The 17,194-nt window shown below is 39.2% G+C and overlaps 1 protein-coding gene across 10 annotated transcripts in view; it reads right to left on the bottom strand.

The window, feature by feature from the left end:
* The window catches only part of LOC122548896 (protein tyrosine phosphatase type IVA 3-like), a 154,966-nt gene that overhangs the window by 85,248 nt on the left and 52,524 nt on the right, over window positions 1–17,194 (bottom strand). For 4 of the 10 annotated variants that reach the window (XM_087986634.1, XM_043687829.2, XM_043687831.2 and 1 more), the window contains exon 1: window positions 5,839–6,121. The exons of the other annotated variants lie outside the window; for them this stretch is intronic. The gene's annotated coding sequence lies outside the window, so the exon portion shown is untranslated. Of the gene's footprint in view, window positions 1–5,838; window positions 6,122–17,194 lie in introns of those variants that run through there. 10 annotated transcript variants of the gene reach the window in all.

Here is a 17,194-nt window from a genome sequence, read left to right as displayed (position 1 = left end):
ACATGGAATTACAGTAAAATTACAGAAATTGATATGTTAAACAAGTAGGCAAAATGGTGACAAATGCATTTCAGATCAGGCAAATATGAGCTCATCCCTTTAAGGCCTGAGGATAGAAGATGGAACTTTCTAAATGTTAAGAAGCTAGAAGTAGTGGAGGTCTAAACAGACTGGAGGTCCAGGAATGCAGATCATTTAAATGCTATGAATACATACAGAGGGGGAGAGGGAGGAAGAGAGGAAGAGACAACAATGGAGAGCGATAGCAATAGAGCGAGAGAAGGGGAGGGAGGAATACAAAGAGATACTCTCTTTGACACAATGGCACAGCATTTGATTGAATACGAGGAGTCTTGTCAGAACTGCAGTGAAGGAGAATTGGAGAAAACACAGTCTGCTGGATAGGAAATCAGCTGCGGTTACTTTAGGTCAGTAATTTCAGTCCCATGTTTGCAGAAACACTTCAGGATCATCTTCAACTGCTTCATGGATAACCTTCCCTTCATGGAATCATAAAAGTGGGGACGTTTGCTAATGGTTGCACAATGTTCAGCATCATTTAAGACAACTCCGATATTAAAGCTGACTATATCCAAGGGCAGTAAGACCTGGACAGCATTTAGGCTTGGACTCACAAACAAGAAGTAACATTCCCACCACAGAAGTACTGCGCAACGATCATCTCAAGCTATCACCCTCTATATTCAATGGCAATATCACCATTAAACTCTCATTTACAAAATTCTGAATGTTACCATTGACAAAAAGTTGAACAGGACCAGTCGTATGGAGGTTGTGACTACAAGAACAGGTCAAAAGGCTGGAGATCTGACAGTCAGGAATCAAATCCCAAGTCCCCACGCCTTTCCACCATGGGTGGCAAGTTGGTTCAACGGTAAGCACTGCTGACTCTCAGCATCAGGGAGGTGGGTTTGATTCCAGCCTTGGCAAAAAAGTGAGGACTGCATCCGAGGAGCATCCGACTGCATCCAGTGTGTCCACCCTGGAGGCATCCTGCCTCTATTCGTGATGAAGGGCTTTTGCCTGAAACGCCGATTTTCCTGCTCCTTGGTTGATTCCAGCCTTGGTTGCTTGTGTGGAGTTTGCATATTCTCCGCACATCTGCATGGTTTTCCACTGCAAGATCCGGTTTCCTCCCACAGTCCAAAGATATGCAGGTTAGGTGACCTGATTGGTGTGTCCAAGATCCTAAACTATCTCAACAAAATGGACGTGGAAGTGACCCGTCCTCTTGTGGGCAAACTAGGGGGTGCTGTTTTAAAATGAGGTGCCTTCTTTTTTAGGGCAGAAATGATTAGAATTGTTTTCTCTTAGATGGTTGTGCAACTATGGAACACTAATTGGAGAAGACAGTGGAGACAGGTTCATTGAATAATTTTAAGGCAGAGGTAGATAGATTCTCATTAGGCAAGGGAACCAAAAATGTCATCAAGAATAGACATGAATGTGGATTTTTAGATTAGATTACTTACAGTGTGGAAACAGGCCCTTCGGCCCAACATGTCCACACCGACCCGCCGAAGCGTAACCCACCCACACTCCTACATTTACCCCTTCACCTAACACTACTGGCAATTTAGCACAGCCAATTCGCCTAACCTGCACATTTTGGATTGTGGGAGGAAACCGGAGCACCCGGAAGAAACCCACGCAGACACAGGGAGAATGTGCAAACTCCACACAGAGTCGCCTGAGGCGGGAATTGAACCCAGGTCTCTGGCGTGTGAGGCAGCAGTGCTAACCACTGTGCCACCGTGCTGCCCACAACCACTGTGCCACCGTGCCGCCCACATTTTGAAATGTTAACAGGTCAGTCATGATCTTATTGCATTGCGAAGCACACTTGAGGGGCCAAATGGCCTATTTCTGCTCTCAATTCAAATGTTTGTTAATTTTGTATATCCTTGTGGATCAATGCAATATGCATTTAAAGATCTATAACATCTCAAAGTACTTCACAGGAGCCTTGACAAACTTGACATCAACAACAAACAGCAAAATTCACAACTGATCTTGGAACTGCCAGAGGAAGTGGTACAGGATGGTACAATTGCAACATTTAAAAGGCATCTGAATGGGTATGTAAATAGGAAGGATTGAGAGAGATATGGGCCAAGTTCTGGCAAATGGAACTAGATTAGGTTGGGATATCTGGTTGGCATGAATGAGTTGGACCGAAGGGTCTGTTTCCGTGCTGTGCATCTCTATGACTCTAACATAAGGATATGGAATTGAAGATGACCAAAACAGGATAAAAGTGGGAGATTTTAGGGATAGTTTAAAGGAGAGAGAGTCAAAAGGGGTGAAGAGGTTATGAATTCAAGACTTTGTGCCTTAGTATTCAAAAGAGCAATCCCTATTGGAAGCGCAATTAAAACTGATGAAGTGATAGAAATGGAGAAGAGCACATAATCTGAGGATTGTAGGGCCGAATGATGTTAGACAGAGGAAGGCCATGGAAATGAATGGTTATGAAAACAAGGAATGGACAATCTCAACATTTTATAATCAGGAGTCAATAAGAGTAAGTGAATTCAGTGGTGTGGGTGAAGGGAAGGTTGAAAGATGTAAAAATCTGCCAAGCCCATCTGGCATACATGTAACTCCAGAAAAACAGCAATGTGGTTGAATCTTAAGTGGCCTTCCAAATCACTCAGTTCACATGCACTTACGTATGGGCAACAAATGCTGACCCAGACAGTGATAACTCAATCCACAAAAGAATAAAGAAATAAATATTTTAAGAAACTATTTTGTTTTAAACTTAGAGAATGGCACTGCAACAAAACTACATCAATAAAGAGTGCCGGGAAATTCAATTACTCGTCATTCAGACAAGGCACACGACGAATGTTTTAAGGGTTAATCATTTTAAGTGCATATTATATATCGAAACTAGATAATCCACTTCATCCTGAATCCTGTTCGAATAAATATGAAATTGCATCACCACCAGTCACCAGCTAATTAAATTTAATAACTACATCTTTCTAAACACCTAGCCTTCACTGCATAGTTTAAATAATTTGCTTTTTTTAAAACTTGGCACTATGGCATATAGTTGATGACTCCAGAAGATATGGTTGTTCCAGATGCCTGTATTTTCCAGAAGTGGCCATGCACAACAAGAATGTACACTTTAATGCTACAGTTAGGAGAGTAGCAGGAAAGCTAGACTAGAAAACAATGCAGACAGTGTATAATGTTCTTAAAGAAACTGCAAGTGTTGGAAATCAGAAACAAAAACAAATTGCAAGAAAAAAAAATCTGGCAACGTATGTGGAGATAAAGCAGAGTTAGCATTGCAGGTCCAGGTGTCCTTCCTTCAGAATAAGTTGCTGAGTTTTTCCAGCAATTTGTTTTTATCATTTTTTTCAGTATTAATTTTCTAGGACTGAATATAGATTAACATTGTCTTTTACACCAACTAGAGAAAGCAATCATCCCTGTATATAAGCAGACCAATGTTCAAAAAAAAACTTCAAGAAGGTGAGCAAATGATAAAAATTACCAAGATCATAACACAAACTCCACTTTTTCCACCAACTGTTTCAGACTGAACTAGTTTGTTCAAAACATTCAAAAGCCCATCAAACCCCAGACCCATATTGCCTACATTAAAAAGCCTGCCCATTTCCAACTTCATAATATTGCTCAACTTACCTTGGCTGAACCACCACCACCTAAATTCCTGTCCATATCAATCTTCCCTAGGTTCAACTATCCCAACACTCGCCTGCCTGGTTTCTCATTTGTGAAAATAAATTCATCTGAATTCTGTTGCCCTTAACTTATCCTGCATTAAGTGCTGTTCAACCCATTTCTACTGTTCTATAAAGACTCTCCCTCATTCAAAGCCCAAACCACACAATGACTCAAAATAAAAAAAATTCTCTTCATGACCTCACTCCTTCAATCCTGAACACAGAAGTTTTAGTTCTCATGCAGTCATTTTGAGTTCATGTTCTACCATAAGTAGTTGTAATTTAATTAACCTGATATTGTTGTCATAGAATCGTAGAGATGCAAAATACAGAAACAGACCTCTTGGTCCAACTTGTCCATGCTGACCAGATATCCCAAGTTAATTTAGCCAGCATTTGGCCCATATCCCTCTAAAGCCTTCCTATTTATGTACCCATCCAGATGCCTTTTAAATGTTGCAATTGTACGAACTTCCACCACTTTCTCTCCTACAGATTTGCACATTTGACAAGTAACTGATTAGTACACTATGAATGGGAAGGAAGAGCCTTAAATGAAATAATTTTGGAACTGATTGAATAATCATTTTAATACCTAGACTGAATTACAGGGAAAAGGCAGGAAATGTGCATCCAATCAAGATTCACAGAAAACTGGTGGAAACACGATTGGCCAAATGGCCTTCTTTTGTGCTATAACAATTCTGTGATTAGAGAACTGTGGCAAATAAAATATACACAGAATTCAACAGTACAATTAACTTTGACATTATTCTGATGTGTTACATTATTGTAGGCAAAGTTCATTTACAGCAATGCACTTTTATGTGATACCCAAAATTGAACACAAGTACTGGAGAAGGTGCAGAGACTATGATGACTGATCCAATATAAAAGGTGACAAGAGGCAAGAAGCTCAAACACTACAGCCCAGGTTATACCAGACATCTTAAAATATTCTTTGGTAAATACACACTAAGTCTTGAAACTAAAACTTAAAACTATTTGGGTTTATCTATCCCTATGATTTATATTTGCTGATTCAGTTGTCACTTGAGTGACAATGTAATAAAACCAAAGAGCTTATATAATGTTTTGGAAGGTCATGATTCGAAATAAAAATATATATTAACAAGTAGTTCCAGGTACCAGTAATGTCCAAAGCGATTTCACAAAAGATAGTTCAGTACAGTCAAAGGAAATATATTTTTCAGAATGAAGAGGAGTTATACCAGACTTTAAGTGTTAACTTTTTGTCTCCACAGAAACTACCAGACCTGCTGAATTTCTACAGCATTCTGTTTGTTTCAGACTTCTAGCATCCACTAACATTTTATTGAAAACAAAATGGTGAGTGATTTCTTAAATGGGCAATTGTAAATATTTCAATTGTGTGCCTCACCTCAGATCAGTGCAATGGAAATCAGGTATTATAATGCACTAAAGTTACAGAAAATACATCTTCTAAAGGATTATTTTTGGCAACCGCTCATATTTCATAAGATAAAGTAACTTCCATTGGTTCCCTTAAATGTGTTACATGTGTTCCTGAAAAAAATGGATATTACCATTTTATTGGATATTACTGAGGTATGCAGTTTTGGGCAGGTAAAGAACAGCGCACTAATCCTCACAAGCAAAGCAACATCTAAGTTATCATGCATCAAAACAATGTTGTTTGCAAATATTTTCAAACATTAACATATACATGCATGCAGAGATAGTACAGACACTTCCAACACAAATTATCCTGTCCTTCTGTCCAATGCTGAAATGGAATAAGGCTACAGAAATTTAATAAGCATATACAATAATACTTAAGAACTACTTTTATTTTGTACAGTTGTTACATTTGTCATATCTTTTAAAAGCCAGGAAAAAACAGCTGAGCAGAACAACTAGCAGGCAGTTTAGGAACTGGTGACAGACATTGTGCATGACTACCTTAATAGTTTACTAACATAAATTATATTATGTTCTCTTAACAGTTTCATGCTAGAGTTTCAATGGTTCAACCTTTCACTTAGAATTCAGGCAGACTGTGCCCAACACAGATTTCTAACAGAAAGTACACTTAACCATGTATTTTAAATGGAGAACAGAAATAACTTACTGAGTGGCAAAATGTGGTGGTTACTTCCTGCTCAAAAGCTGTAAAATCCTGCTTGCATTTCCTTAGAGTCTCCCCTCAAAAACAAAAGGAGGATTCACATTTTTCCCCCAAATGCTTTTTGCTTTAACAAGCTAGACACAATGTGGTTTTCAAAAAAATCATAAATTATGTACGCACAGAAACATATGAAAACCTCATCTGGCAAGCCAGCTAAAACCGACAGAAACACACCATACAGCTGCACAAAGTTCTTTCCTTGTCTCAACTTATCTGAATGCTTCGGACTTTCCCCTTACTTCTCAAGAGAATGCCCAAACGATGTACTTCCTGCAAGTCAATGTTTGCAAAGGCAAAGTCTGTATCCAATTAGCAATTCTAAATGACAACTTAGAGAGAGAGAGAGAAAAAAAAAGAGGCTGCCTCTGTGGGGAACTGAACAGCCATTCAGTTGGCTGTAGAACAAATCTATTAGGTCTGGTTGCTCTGGGCTAATGCCAGCATCTAGAGCAGTCCAACCCTTTTCAACAGAACAGAATGTTATTCATTTTAGTACAAGTTCTGAAGTGCGTCGTTCAACAAAATCAGAAGAAGGAGTTTACATACCCATTTCTCAAACACAGATATAGGGAGGACAATGAACAGAACTTCACGTAAGTTGAGCCTACCAAAGTCATTAATTAAAACGAAACCCGGGATTTAATCAACTACTAAACTGTGGAGAAAGTGCATTTAGAGGCAATTAGAAATTGAATTACTTTTATTTGGAACATACAATTTCTTTACATATTGTGACATGGATTGCCGATCCCTTTCGAGAAGGGCTTAGGAGTAACAGGTGCGACAATTCCCCTCAAAGCAAATAGTCGATTCAACAGCACAATTGGCAATACTCTTGTAATCTCAACATGAATGGTATGAAAGTTGTGAAGCAAGACTTCCATTTCTACGCAGTGCTTCTGCAATGCCTCAGGGTAGTACCAACAGGTCACCAAACAAAAACTCAGCAGGTAATGAATGAATGAAAAAAAATGATTACAATAAATAAAATTTTCCAGTGTCAATCATCACGCTGTTCTTGGGAAAGCAAAAAAAAACTGCTCCTCTCAGGGGGGAACTCTTCATGAATTTCAACAATCCTATTGTTAGCAAACTGCAAAGTAGAACGTACCTATATTTCCTTTTAGGGCTTTATTTTGCAACAGAACATGAGCAGCATAATTAAACATCCATTAATCTCCATTCGGATGCTTCAAATTATTTCTTTTCATTATGTAATAGAACTTCATAAACACATTCATGACTGCAATCTTCAAACTGGTTCACATGTTTCTCTTTCACTCCACCTGGTGGCTCTATTGAGAAACATCAAAGCTAACCGAAACAGCAAGAGCATCTTTCCTACATAAGATCACTGCACACAAGGGCAATAAGTTGACCCTGGTTTTCAGGCATACACAGGAATAATGGACAGTGAGTTCAACAGAATAACTTGTAACCTATTTGTGCCTCATTAGGGAAGTTGTGGTTTTTGGAAAAGAAATGTAAACAAAAAGAAAAATGAGTTCTATACAAAATAAATCACAGCTTCAATATAGTTGTGAGCAATTTGATAAGACCCTATGAAGGAAGCTCCGTTTCTTTGGGCTGATAATAAGAAATTGCATAAATACAAATGCAGTATGCTTTCATGAATGTTATCACAAAGGCAAACTGCAGAATCAAAAACATAGCCATAAAGCTATCAAGCTGTGAACATCCTTTAAGAAACCGGTCTTTCTTATCCGCTTAATCCCACATCAACTTGATGGAATCTCAACTGCCCCATCACGCAGCTTCACAAAAAAATGTTATAGCTCAAGATGGGAACTTGGAACACCTCACCAGCAACATTCATACCCAAAGAATTAGTCATTTTTAAAACCTGCACCAGAGTACCAGGACATGTTTCAGATTGACTGTGGTTTAGTACGCACTAACATTTGTAAAACCAAGTTAATTCTACATTTTAATTTTCTTCAATTCAAGACAAAATTATATGATTGAGCACTTAAAAAAAAAACCCACAAATGTGAGATAACCTGTCATGGTACCAGTTTTAGAGAGCTGATACAAAATATAATCAGCATTATTTTCCTGGCAGCCAGGGAAGCTCATATCATTTATATATGTCTTTATACATAAAAATGCTCACACAGACGCACACCAAGATATATAATAAGCATATCATGATTGGCTCAAGTGCCATGGTAAGGAAAAGCTATTTTAAATTATGACACCTCATCAATTGATATACAACTTCTATAAGTAAACCAGATATGGTCAGTGTGCTCTTGGTTTAAAGCAATAATGGTTTCTAGCTCACAGCAATAAATGTGCATTGGTATGGAATTCAAGTTTTTGAAAAAAAGGAATGTAAAGAAAAGTATGTAAAAATAGAGCAAATATTACAAGAATCTGAATGCAATCTCAAGCACCTGACAATACCTAAACACTGCCACCACCTATTGCAACATAAATCAAGACAGATCCAGGACAGTTACATAAAACATGCATATTCCTTTCAGTGCTTAACTGTTCAATTGAAAGTATCACAACTACAAATCAAATCTCTTCAGGGAGGCCCATGAACAAAGAATTTGTATAGGCTTGTGAATAGCCCATTTTCAGATTGAATATTGCAACTTGAAAATATGCTAATGCAAAGCTTTAGTCTTAGACGCAATGAAGGTGAGATGATTGAAAAAGTATTACAGTTATTCAAGTATAAGCGGTAAGATTATCAGCTAAAATATATCTACAATAATTAAAAGTTGGTTAAGGATAACATAAAAAACGAAGGTAAGATCTTTGCACGCCTATCACTTCCCAAAGTGAAGAGAATGAAACTCAAAAGTTGATCAATCAGCTATGACTGCTGCTGGACCCGAATGGTTAGTGTCTGCCTGTACAGACCAGCATAGCAAGATTTGACAACGTGGAGTGAGAGAGATGGGTTTTTATTCCTCACTTGTTCTATTACATGGTACTTGCAAGTTCTCTGGTCACATTTGGCCAAGTGGAGTTGATTGCTATGCATCATCCTTATGTCCTTTTTGGATGAGAACCCTATCTTATTAAATTTCTCAGATTTCTGAGAAGGGGTTCTGTACTAAACAGATTTCATAACCTGTTTTTAATCACCTCCATTCCCTCTAATCTTTTTCTATCACTGTGTAGCATTTCTGGGTCTGTGCGCTGCAACAACTTCTAGAATCAAAAGTCCATGTACCCACATGCCAATTGGTGATCATGGCCCCTGCAAATAGCTGTTCAACCACACAGCTTACAGGGGACTTTAATTATCACATCCAAAGCAAAATAGTTGTTAATTTACAATGTGGTGCTGTTCCACCAGGTAAAGTTAATAACATTGAAGTCATTTTAGTCTCTTGTTCTTCCAAATGTTTTAAATTCTCATACCCTTACAAGGTCCCATTTTGTTGACGGGGGTTACTCAAACTCTAAGTATCTCCCTTGATTGATGTTGAGATGACAATTGGCTTTGAAACAGTCTAATGTAACAGATGGTTGTCTGCTCGGACTTCCAACTTGAAAGGATTTTCAAAACTTAAATTAGAGGTTTTCTTTCAAAAATAATAATAATGCTCAGAACATTTCTTTTACAAGTCTACTGTATCAGAACTGCATGGTTGTGACAGCAAGAGATTTTATTATATAGAATACAGGCAGGCAAATACAGGTACATTACATAAAGTGTTGAGGGACTCATTTGTATAAGCATTCATAACACCCTTGGCAAGTTGTGTTTCCTTACCACACCCAACTGACATGACGACTTGAACTTGTGCAGTTTTCCATCACTTAACAGGGAGTGGCCAGTTCACTCAGAAATAAGCTCTTTTGCACGTAACCATGACATTCAATATTCTAGCCATAAGAAATAGAAAACAATGGCAAGGTGAGAGAAACTCCCTCTGCGGAGTGAAAATTTACAACAGGAGATCATAAACAAGCAACCAAAGACAAAATATTCAAAAGCAATATTCAATAAAAATATAATGCAATATATGTGAATACAAAAACTAGTCAAATGTTTTATAGATTATAGATTTACAAAGAAACCGCCTTTCCATCATACTCCTTTGTCTCCATTACTTATCTTAAATCCAATTTCATTTGCTTCTCATTTTCCTTTGAGTTATTCTAACTTAGTAGATTATTTGCCGCAGCATCTCTCAGCTTGGATCTCTTCACAGACTGCTTTCAATGCTTATTCTAAAATGTTTCACCAGCTGTGCGCTGCTCAAATCTTTTGTTGAGGTTCCCTACACTGTATTGTAGGAATCTCATGGACCTGTGAGAAATCACAGGATACAGTTGGTTCTGCTATAACACTGTATTTGCGTTCTGGTGATATCCCATGTTAAGAATAGCGTGCAATAGCAGCACCATTTAAATTAATGGGGCAGAATGGCATAATAACCAATATACTCCTTACAAGTTCACAATTTAGAAACACTGTTCCCAAGTTGTCAACTGTGTCACAGCGAGTTTGGATTAATGAAACGTTTTATAGCAGAACAACCTGTAATAGGTTTTGAAGCAAGATAGCGAATACTAGGACAACCTTATAACTGACAGCAGTGGAAACTGGGTTTCTTCAAATATGTGAAAAGGAAGCAAGAAGCAACCGCAAACCTTGGCCCCTTAGAGAATGAGGCTGAGGAAAGTATAATAGGAAATCAGGAAATAGCAGAAGAGTCAAATAAACACTTTGCAGTCTTCACAGTAGAAGACACTAACAGCATTTAAAATAAAAATACTAAATAACCAAGTGGCTGAGGTGAAATAAATATAACTATACCACTGAAGAAAAAGTATAGGTACTACCAGAACTAACGGGCAAGTCCCTTGGACCTGATGGGCTGCATACTAGAATTTTAAAGGAAGTAGCTACAAGATAGAAGATGCACTGGTAGCAATCTTCCAAAAAATGCTTAGATTTTGGAAAAATCCCAAAGTACATTGGCAGTTTTCCAATGTAACAGTCTTATTCAAGAAGGGAGACACTCAAAATACTGTAAAGGTAACAATAGATCAGTTAGCTTAACATCTGTAATTGGGAAAACTTGAGTTATTCCAAAGGCTGTAATAACTCAGCATTCAGAAACACATGATTAAGGAGAGCCAGCATTGCTGCATGAAGGGGAAAAATTGTGACAGATTTATTTCAGTTCTTTGACGAGATAATAAGCAAGGGTATAACCAACTTCTCCTCATACATCTTACAGTCTCAGGAATCCAGAAATATTGCTGATCACTGTAGGTCAGCATGTTTGACATAGTTTTAGCAGCAATCAGAAAAATGCCATGTTCCAACACAGACTACAGGATCCTGGTGTCCACTGTGGTTTTGGAATTTATAATCATTGCAAGTACCCTTTGCAACAACCCAAATCTCATTTATTTGGAAGAATATGCACCAAATTGAATGAATAATTGACTATTCTCAAATGGACTCCGTATGCCCCCAGTCCAGGAACTCCCCAACTACGTTCGGGACACCACCCACATCCTCCACCTCCTCCATGACTTTCGTTCCCTTGGCTCCCAACAACTCGCCTTCACCATGGACATCCAGTTCGTATACACATCTATTCACCAGGACGAAGGCCTCAAAGCCCTCCATTTCTTCCTCTCCCTGTCATCCCCACCAGTACCCTTCCACTGACACTCATTCATTTGGCTGAACTGATCCTCACCCTCAGTAATTTCTCCTTCGAATCTTTCCACTTCCTTCAGACTCAAGGGTTAGTCACGGGCATCCGCAAAGGCCCCAGCTATGCCTGTCTCTTCATTGGGTATGTAGAACAGCCCATCTTCCGCAGCTACGCTGGCATCATTCAACAGCTTTTCTTCCGCTACATAGATGACTGTATCGGCTCCAACTCGTGCTCCCATGAGGAGGTTGAACAGGTTCCACCCTGAGCTTAATTTCATCTGGACCATCTCAGACACCTCCCTCCCTTCCTGGATCTCTCCTTCCCCATTAATGGTGACCGGCTCAACAAGGCCATCTACTACAAACCCGGAGAAAGTGAGGGCTGCAGATACTGGAGGTCAGAGTCGAAAGTGTAGTGCTGGAAAAGCACAGGTGGTCAGGCAACTTCCAAGGAGCTGGGGAAATCAGCATTTCGGGCAGAAGCCTTCACCAGAATTCCTGATGAAGGGCTTATTCCCAAAATATTGATTCTCTAGCTCCTTGGATACTGCCTGATTTGCTGTGCTTTTCCAGCACTACACCATCTACTACAAACCCGACTCCCGCAGCTACCTGGACTACACCTCCTCCTCCTACCCTGCCTCCTGTAAAAATGCTATCCCTCATTCCCCGATTCCTCCGCCTCCCCTCCCATGAGGACCAGTTCCACCACAGAACATACCAGATGACCTGCTTCTTCAAAGACTACAATTTCCTCTCCCACATGGTCGATGATGCCCTCCAGCAGACCTCATCCACTTCCCGTTGTTAGGAAGGTGTAGAAGTGTACTATACCTTTATGAGAGTTAAAAATTAACAGAACTACCTGACACAGCACCAAGTGTTCTGAATAAGGCAAAAATGTAATACTTGGTCAAAACAGCGTGATTAGCCGTGTTGCCTGGAGACAAAACAAATTCAAATTTGGCCAATCGGTTTAAATTATATCACCCCTCCCCAAAAAATCTTAAAAGCCAATGACATAATCCGATCCTTTGGGGGTATAAGACTAGGAAAACCTGAACAGTTGAGAGAGAACTGCCAAGCCACCAGCACGCACACTGCCTGAAACAGCTCTCTTAAAAATGGTACCTTTATCGATCAGTAACCTGTGAAACAGAAATCCCTAAGAAGAAGAAAAGATGACAAAGGAAGATATAAAGAGAAGATTCGACAGCTAGCTGGTTTTGAAATTTGAATTTTTGGTAAATCTTAAATCAGGAATTTTATCAGACTAGTATTGGAGAAGGGGAAGGTAAAGGATAGGTTAGAGAAAGAAGTTGTAAATAGTTGTTAGTTAATTATTCTCTGTTATACTTTAAACTATTACGCTATTTTCATGTAACACAGGATCACATGAGAACAGAACAACTGTGTTACATTAGAACAGACTGTACATCAAACATGTTGACCCACAGTGACCCAAATAATTTCTTAGCTAACAGCAATGAATTGTAACTTCAGGTTATCTAGAACCAGTTCTGAGAAGTCATACTGAATTCAAAATGTAACTGCTTCTCTCCACAGATGCTGCCAGACTAGAGTTTTTCCAGCATTTTCTGTTTTTATTTCAGTTTTTCCAACATCTGTAGTATTTAGATTTAACCTAGAACTAAAATCTTTATTAACCTAGTTACATTGCTAGTCATTACCTGCCCTGTCCCTGATTTTGATATATTCTTCAACTTGGCAAATATCTGTTGTTATACAATTTCTGATTATATTAAATCTGAATACCCACAAGACCTCCATCAACTTGGCCTGGCATTGTAGAGTGAACCCCCTGACCAAAGTCCACAGGGAGGCCATAGAGAACATTAACCACTTCCAATACTTCATGAGAGTCCTGTCAGCCAAAGCAGCAATTGATCCAGCATCACCTCCAGTGTGCTAGCTCACCCTTCGGCTGTCTGAGGAAAAGAGTGCTCAAGAACAACAATTTCTGACCTGACACCAAAATCAGTTTACAGAGCCATGGTGGCTCCCGCCCTCCAATTTGGCTCGGAGACAGACTGTCCGCAGCAGACACCTAAAAGACACTGGATAACTCTGCCTGCGCAAAACCCTGCAAATGTGGTGGATGAAAGATGCACCAACACCAGCATCCTCAACCAGGCTAACATTCCCACCATTAAGGCACTGACTCCCCTTGATCGGCTATGATAGACAGGGCACGTTGTCCACATGACTGACAAGACACCCAAGTAGGTGCTCTACACCCAGCTTCAAAACAGAAGGTCAGCCTCAGAGGAAGCGCTTCAGAAAAACCCTGCAGGCCTCACTGTTGAAGTACAGCATTGCCACAGACACCTGGGAAACACTATCTCAAAATTGTCGTAAGTGGAGAAGGAGCATCTGGGAAAGCGTCGAGCACCTAAGACTTGCTGCCAGCAAACAGTAGAAGCCAGGCGAAAACAGCACAAGGAGCGTGCTGCCACACTAACGCCCAACCACCCCTCACCCTGACCGCTATCTGCCCCAAGTGCAACAGAGCCTGTAGAAGCCCCATTGGTCTGTACAGCCATCCTCATCTGTGAGGAGCCACCAAGGACAATATTAATCAAATACAATAGCACAAGAGCAACATTTACATTCCCTCACATTGTTAGCGAGGCGACATAAACCACCACAAATCAGGGTTGAAAAACAAAACAAGGAGAACACCTGGAAAATTAAGACCCGCAAAACTACTGAGAATGCCTGAAAATAACTGCTCATGATTAAGTGCAAAATGCTTACAGGTGAAAGGAGAAAAACCAAATACCTTAAAATAAAAATCAATAATGGCTCTTTAAGCTTTGTCTGCTCAAGCTCGGATTATAAAATAATTCATTTTCTCAATGGGAAAAATAGAATGGAAAATTTTGTTTCAGTGACCATAACCTCTTAATAATGATATTTAAGAGTCAAAAGCCATCAGTTTTAATAAAAACACATCGGAATTAGCTATAATGTATTTTGTAAGAACTTTGTTCCTTCCGGAATTTGAAATCAAAATAAGAAATTTCACAACTTTGTGACTTGGTAAAATATATTGTTAACAGGTAACTGTTAGACCAAGGGGCCAAAGTTATTCAGTTTGCAAACCTATTCCTTCCTCTCTGTCTGTCTGTCTTTGAGGCACATAGATTGTGAACAAATATTGCCATGCAGAAGTCAAAAAACTATTTGTTAAACAATTAGTTTATTATTTGCTGTCCAAAGTCAAACAGAGGCATTTTTGTGATTGTCAGTATTTTTTTTAAGATTAGATTCCCTATAGTATGGAAACAGGCCATTTGGCCCAATAAGTCCATAATGAGCCTCTGAACAGTAACCCACCCAGACCCATTCCCCTACCCTAATTTAGCCCTGACTAATGCACTTAACGCTATGGGTAATTTAGCATGGCCAATTCATCTGACCTGCACATACTTCTGGTGTTTATTTTCCAAGAACCAACATTCCAATGTCTCATTGCTGGAACCAAACATTTGCTTACCTCCACTGTGGAGTATGATATCTACCAACACACACAGTTTCTCAACTTCAAAAGAAATCAACAACACGTATGCAACTAAACAGGTTACAATAATGAAGTCCACTTATCTGATCTTTGTATCAAATAATGAAGTACTTTAATTATAATTCAGCTCAATATTGCTTCTGTAATTATGGTGCTTTAAACAACAGCATTCCCAAACATCACATAACCAGTCTAACTTGCACTTAACTAAACAATTAGACTGGTTGTTGTTGAGCGATTGTCACGGGAGGAGTCAAGCATCTAATAAAACCAAACATCTTGCAAAGTCTGTTCAAATATACTTTTGATTATATAGTTCCTTTTGTATTTAAAAAAAGTTGCTTACATTCAGTGGTACTTAACTTGTGCGACAGGACGTATACACTTATTGGTAAGGTCCTAGGGAGTGTTGCTGAACAAAAAGACCTTGGAGTGCAGGTTCATTGCTCCTTGAAAGTGGAGTCACAGGTAGATAGGACAGTGAAGGTGGCATTTGGTACGCTTACCTTTATTGGTCAGAGTATTGAGTACAGGAGTCAGGAGGTCATGTTGCAGCTGTACAGGACATTGGTTAGGCCACTGTTGGAATATTGTGTTCAATTCTGGTCTCCTATCGGAAAGATGTTGTGAAACTTGAAAGGGTTCAGAAAAGATTTACAAGGGTGTTGCCAGGTTTGGAGGATTTGAGCTAGAGGGAGAGGCTGAACAGGCTGGAACAGTTTTCCCTGGAGCGTTGGAGGCTGAGGGGTGACCTTATAGAGGCTTAAAAAATGAGGGGTATGGATAGGGTAAACAGGCAAAGTCTTTTCCCTGGGGTCGGGGAGTCCAGAACTAGAGGGCATAGGTTTAGGGAGAGAGGAGAAAGATATAAAAGAGTCTTAAGGGGCTACTTTTTCCATGCAGAGGGTGGTACGTGTATGGAATGAGCTACCAGAGGAAGTGGTGGAGGCTAGTACAATTGCAGCATTTAAGAGGCATTTGGATGGCTATATGAATAGGAAGGGCTTGGAGGAATATGGGCCGGGTGCTGGCAGGTGGGACTAGATTGGGTTGGGATATCTGGTCGGCATCGACTGGTTGGACCGAAGGGTCTGTTTCCATGCTGTACATGTCTATGACTCAATAACCTTTCTTTCTTCAAAACAGAGTTAACCTGAAACTTCTGAGGATGGTTTGTTAAAACATAGTTGTGCCAGAAATAATGGAAGTTTTAAAATGTGATCTAAATTGTCTGCACATTCCCTCGCTCAAAAATCTCTTGTCTACTTACTCCACTTTACCTTCAAAACATATTTGGTCTTGACATCCCACGGGCAAGAACAGAAAAGGTTGACTAATACAATAGAGTTAATTTATTAACTTTAAAAAGATAATGGTTAGGTCATTAGAAATAAAAGTAAATACAGCAGACGCTGCAATTCTGAAAGAAACAGAATACTGGAGAATCTCAGTAGGTCGAGCAGTTTCTGTGGAGAGTACGAAACAGGTAAAGTTTCAAGTCTGGTATGAATTCTTCAGGCCAACTGGAGTACTGTAGGGAGCTTCATGTATCCCATTTCAGACATTGTGCAAGTCACAAAATGTACAAAAAGAAAGTGATATTTAAAACAAGAAAATAAAACAGAGATGGAATTGGAAGATGAAAGAGTGACTAAATAAATATTCCACATCATTTATTTCTAAACAACTTTAGCTTGCCATCAATTGAATGCATTCCAAACTATAATGCGTGCTTATAAGGAAGGATGTGAAAACCTGATGGAGAACTGTGTGTTGCTCATCCTCCTTTTGGAGGCGAGCGAAGAATAATAGTACTGTAAAGTGGACACCAGTTACTTAGCTTCAGAATTAATGTAGTTGAAGAAATTTTTTAAAAAAGCAGAAAGTGAGACAAAGATGATTCAATTCAGTACCTTCAAAACTATAATTCCATAATTTAATTAGATGACAAAGAATCTATTCAGCTCAGAGTAAGTCAATCAGCTCTTGCAAAAAGCCACAACTTGATATTTGGACCAAAGTTGGAGTGGTGCACAGTTAGTCTGTTCTCACTATTGGGCAGGTTATAAATCACTTTTTTATTTAATTTG

This window comes from Chiloscyllium plagiosum, unplaced genomic scaffold (genome assembly GCF_037043375.1).
Source record: "Chiloscyllium plagiosum isolate Xiang-an unplaced genomic scaffold, Cpla_swu_hap1 HiC_scaffold_4, whole genome shotgun sequence".
NCBI lineage: Eukaryota > Metazoa > Chordata > Chondrichthyes > Orectolobiformes > Hemiscylliidae > Chiloscyllium > Chiloscyllium plagiosum.
This window is presented reverse-complemented; position numbering and strand designations above follow the sequence as displayed.